Source organism: Lepidochelys kempii, chromosome 5 (assembly GCF_965140265.1).
Source record: "Lepidochelys kempii isolate rLepKem1 chromosome 5, rLepKem1.hap2, whole genome shotgun sequence".
NCBI lineage: Eukaryota > Metazoa > Chordata > Testudines > Cheloniidae > Lepidochelys > Lepidochelys kempii.
The window spans coordinates 62,277,027-62,283,026 of NC_133260.1; positions in this window are offsets into that span (position 1 = coordinate 62,277,027).

The window sequence follows — 6,000 nt, forward strand, 5'->3', positions numbered from 1 at the left end:
GCTAATATAAAAGAAGCCATATGTGTAGGCAATCACACAGAATATAGGAAACACCTGTTTTTACTTCAATTACTGCCTGCAAGCTAATAGTGCATGTTTATTTTGGGGCATTAAATTTGCTTGTGTAATAGCGCATGACACATTTTCAGTTCTCCTGCAGATGAACACTGAGGATGTCTAACAGTATCTGAATAAATGAAACACAAACATGCCCTCCCAGCCACACATGCAATTGAATATGGGCCTAATGACACGACGCATTACCCACTGCATACAGTGTATACAAGCAGGAAGCAGTTGGGAAACAACCTTAATCTTTTCATTCTTAGCAACCTGTAGACTTTTGTTTATTTAAAGTCTCAAGTTAATTCAACCAAAAGGCATGGAAAATGCACAGGCAGGACTGTGTAAAACACAAAGAGAACTGACAAACAGCAGTGACTTTATCGTGAGGAAGGAACAAAGCCAAAAGAAGGTACAGTTTGATTTCTAGACGCTAGGCCATGCAGAAGGTTCACTTGCTCTTCTCATGATTGATAACAGAGATGGTTAAAAAAATGGGGAAATGTGAAAAATATTGTAATTTTGAAGTTCTTCCCATTTCACAGGATTTGAAATGAACCCATTTTTTATTTAAAATTTTTTGCATTAGCTATTAATATTTTAATTGAAATGTCATATTGTATGTATCAACATCATTTTTGAACATTTTAAAAATTCAATACATTCAATTATGGTTTTAAAAAATATTTTGATAAATAACTGATTAAATACTGATTAAAAATCTAGCAGAAAACTTCATGTCGGATTCAAAATGATGTTCCCTGCCATTTTTAATGAAAAGTTTCATTTTTACAAAAAGGCAATTTTTGCACAAAATATTTTGAGAAGCCAAATAAATAAATAATACTTCTTATATATTGCTTTCCACTCATATATTTAGTAGTAAGATCTTCTTAACCCCCACATAAAGGATAAGCAATATGTAATGGTAGAGGAAAGAGGTAGGGAGAAGAAACAAATGGAAAACAACTACACTTTGAGAGAAAAGTGAAAGGAAATGAAAAAAAAAGTTACCCAAAAACCCCAGCTTTAAGTAAACAAAAATGTTATTAACCATTTCAAAGATGTCTTCAATTTAAATAAATAAAAGTATCAATGAAAAATGAAAATTTTCATTTTTTTGCAAAAGTTTTCAGTTGTGAAAAAGGGCATTTCCACCAGGTCCAATACAAATCTGTTAGATCTGTACAGATACAGGGGAACGTGAATGAGTTATCTTATGAAGATAGTTTTTAGAACAGTAATGCAACCACCACATGGTAGTTCTGCTGTACTCCAATCACTACATGGTAGCTCTCAGTTACCTTCAACAACCTCCTTTATTTGTCATTACTCTAAGGGTGGCTGGACATGTTAGTTTCTCATTCAGTGGATGGAGTGAAGCTTGAATGCCTTTCACTTTTTTTTTCTATGATGTTGCTGTGTTTTCCATCTAGCTAAGTTCTTATATCATGCCTATGACCATTGTATCTGACCACCAATATGGTAGCTCCATTTAAATAAGTCTGGGGACTTGGTCATATGTAGGGTTGCACCAGTTTAACTGTATGTGGATGATCTGAAGGTGTGAATTTAAACCAATTTATTTGAACCGGAGCAAACTCCTGTGTGGACATTCTAATTTTGGTTTAATCTGAACTTACTTTGGTGTAGTTTATGTTGATCAGAAACAGGTATATACTAAACCAAAATAAGCCACAGAAAACTGAAATAAGAGTGTCCACACAGGAGTTTGCACTGGTATAGCTAAACCTGTGCAAGTTTGTATATAGGCAAAGCTTGCATGTGAACTTCACTCCTCCGCAGGATGGTATTTCCATCTCCATGTATTATCCAAATTGTACTGTTAAGTAACACTTAGCAACATATAGCCTTCAATGACTATATGTGTACTTTAATCTAAAATGTCAAATGCTGACTTATATCAAATGATTAAAATCCATCTTGAAAATTACAGTCGTTTGAACTACTGAAGCATAACTGACTATTGGAGCACAGGTTTTAAACACTTCTTGAGATAAGGTTTCAGCATTGGTAACCAATTATAGTTCTAAGAAAGCTATTCATGACAACCAGATTTGCTGATTAGATATATGCCAGATACACACAATAGATGACATTTCAGAGAGCGCTATGGGTGATGCATATAAATAGGAAGTATTTTTACTGTGGCTTTTTTGTTGTGTGATAATCAATGTAATAACATTTTTGCAAACTAGACTTTTTTTGTTCTCAATATACAGTACTAACACTACAGAATTTTTCTATAGCTGTCCATGTAGGCTGGCATCCGGCCCCCAAGCCTGGCTTATAACTGATACTTCAGGGGAAAAGAAAAAACCCATAATGCCCCCAGTCAATTGTGCAATACTGTAACATGAGGGAAGGGAGAAATTTCTTCCTGATTCCTGTGGTGAGTAGTTTGTGTCTTCACTATTTAATTATTACTTAATATTTGTATTGAAGCAGTGTCCAGAACCCCCAGTCAGGGACCCGGGCCCCACTGCACGAGGCAGTGTTGTTGTGCGGAGACCTATACTCTAAATTGTCCAATATGACAAAAGTCCAACTCAACCTGTTACATAAAATAATTTATAAAAGTCAGCAACAGTTAAAGACAAAAAGACTGAATTAGTCCAAACAGGAATGTCTGTTGATACCATCCAAAGACTGTTATAAGATCATGACTTGTAAACAAAGGAGAATGGAATAGGAAATTAGTGGACCAAAATTGGTATGTTCAAAGTTAGGCCTAACTGGACACAATTATGAGGGAATGGGCTATTTCACCTCTTACCCACTTTTGGAGTCTTTAAAAAAGAGACTTTGGTGAGAGGATCAAATGGTGGAGGGTGGACTGAAAGGAGAAAGCTTTACAAGCCACAGTGTGGATGTCAGCATTTATCTCCATGACCATCTTTGCTACTAAATCCCACAAGGGGATTGCAGGATGTGTGAAAAAGTATATCCTTTTATTACTTTAAAATCTACCTGCTTTAAATGTCACTGCATGACTCATTCTGATACTGCATTATGAGGTAGCATAAAAGAAAGGGAATGATCAGTCTCCTTTTCAGATTAAATACAGTATCTCAGTTAACACCCTTATAACTCATCTTTTTCATGCTAAATAATCCTAGATTTTATTCTCTCCCACCATATGAAATGCTGCAATGCCTCTAGCTATCTTCACTGAAAAGATCCAGAGAAGAACAATCTTAGCTATATAGCATCTTTCTTGAGTTAAACCATCAAAAGCAGAGCAGAGTTCTCTGAGGGTCTGATCCTTAGAGGCAAACAAAGTGGAACACCGTTCCCTACAGGATCAATCTCTTTATTCCAATGGAAGTTGAAGGCACTCAACCCCTTCCTGGATGCTGGTGCTCAGCTCCTGGCAAAAGCATACCTGCCAGGGAACTCATTCAACTACAATATGCATGGAAAGCAAACACAAAGGATAAACAATGTCAAAGCACATTGATGTAAAACTCCAAACAAATGTTTGTGAACAATATTTTCAGTATTCTTCCCTCAATAGCCACCACCACATTTATTAACTATCCCTAGAACCTCTTCCAGAAGATGTGCTTCTGATAATGTTGCTGCAGTATCTGGAAATATACCAATGAAAATTTTCCCCTTTCCTTGAAAATATATACAGCTGTTTAATAAACTCTCTCCTATCTGAAATAGGCTATGATGGACAGTGTGTTTTTCTAGGCTGATTTCCACCCACTATCTCTTTTGCATTTTGTTCAACAAAAAGAGAATGTTTGCTGTCTGTGATATGTTTGAACAGGACTCCATATACAGGTTTATTTAGTTAAATTAAAGGACAACGCCTAATTCAGATACAAGAAGGCTCTTACATTTAACTTCTCACTGATCAAATAGTCTAGTGTTGCATTTTAATGTCGGAATCTCCAAAGACTAATTTAATGACATTTCCATGATATAATTCAATAATTTTTGCTGGTTTTTTACAAGAGCAACACAGCAGCTTTCAGTTTCCTTTGTATTTTTATATAATCACTATGAAGTCATGTTGCTAGGCAGAAACAAAAATCAATATAGAAGTCAAGCCATATGAGCTCATCTCTGAATCACTGTGGACATTTTGGTTTCTCCTCTCCTCTTTTTTTTTTAGAAGACTCTTCCCTACTAAAATGTGAGTATAGCAAATCTAGCTCAATGCCATTTACATTACTTACAATATATTGCATTCCACATTCATTTTTCTATTACCATACATTTATTTTCTGCATATATTACATGAATAGGAGCATGCAGAGTTGTTGTAGCTATGTTGGTCCTAGGATATTAAAGAGACAAGGCTGGTGAGTTAATATCTTTTACTGGAGCAACTTTTGTTGGGGAGAGAGAGAGAGAGACAAACTTTTGAGCTTACGCAGAGCTGAAGAAGAGCTCTGTGTAAGCCTGAAAGACTGTCTCTCTCATGAATAGTAGTGTTATTTGGGTGAAAACGATACAGGCAACCTCCAGTCTTAACTGAGCATCTGAAAGTATCTCCAGTCATATTGCATACAATTCTTCTGAACCTTTAGTAGAAAGCTCCTTCCACTAAGCAATCAACTTTTGTAGAGCTCTTTAGTGGTCACCTAAAGGGAAACCAATATCTTGAAAATCACATTGCCATTTTAAAATGTGTACCAGTTACTGTTGCAAGAACCAGATAAAATATAAGCAAAAGAGATTATAGCAAATATTTTTCTCTGGTTTTCATTTTGTTTACCAAGTGCATTTGACAGCACTTTGTGAACGGGAAATTTTCCTGTTGATGGGAAGTCACATGTCAGGTCTCATGCCCTAAAACAGGATGACATCATTCTCTTGTACAGGTCTTAGGAAGCTCCTATGCACTTTCTTCTCTAGGCCCTGCATGAAAGCATTTAGCAGTAGCAGCAGCAGCAAAACTGAAGCTGAAGAGGCAGCAGGTAGATGTGCACAGAGAGGAAAGGGGGATTATGTTTGGTGGTATTAATAGGGCTTGGCACTCACCCAAAAAGCTTTGTAAACATCATTAGGAAAAGAAAAGGAGGACTTGTGGCACCTTAGATACTAACAAATTTATTTGAGCATAAGCTTTCGTGGGCTACAGCTCACTTCAACGGATGCATTCAGTGGAAAATACAGTGGGGAGATGTATATACGTAGAGAACATGAAACAATGGGTGTTACCTACACACTGTAACGAGAGTGATCACTTAAGGTGAGATATTACCAGCAGGAGAGCGGGGGCGGGGGGAAACCTTTTGTAGTGATAATCAAGGTGGATCATTTCCAGCAGTTGACAAGAAGGTCTGAGGAACAGAGGGGGGTGGGTGGGGGGAAATAAACAAGGGGAAATAGTTTTACTTTGTGTAATGACCCATCCACTCCCAGTCTCTATTCAAGCCTAAGTTAATTGTATCCAGTTTGCAAATTAATTCCAATTCAGCAGTCTCTCGTTGGAGTCTGTTTTTGAAGTCTTTTTGTTGAAGAATTGCCACTTTTACGTCTGTAATCGAGTGACCAAAGAGATTGAAGTGTTCTCCAACTGGTTTTTGAATGTTATAATTCTTGACGTCTGATTTGTGTCCATTTATTCTTTTACGTAGAGACTGTCCAGTTTGACCAATGTACATGGCAGAGGGGCATTGCTGGCACATGACGGCATATATCACATTGGTAAATGTGCAGGTGAACGAGCCTCTGATAGTGTGGCTGATGTGATTAGGTCCTATGATGGTGTCCCGTGAACAGATATGTGGACACAGTTGGCAACGGGCTTTGTTGCAAGGATAGGTTCCCGGGTTAGTGGTTCTGTTGTGTGGTGTGTGGTTGCTGGTGAGTATTTGCTTCAAGTTAGGGGGCTGTCTGTAAGCAAGGACTGGCCTGTCTCCCAAGATCTGTGAAAGTGATGGGTCGTCCTTCAGG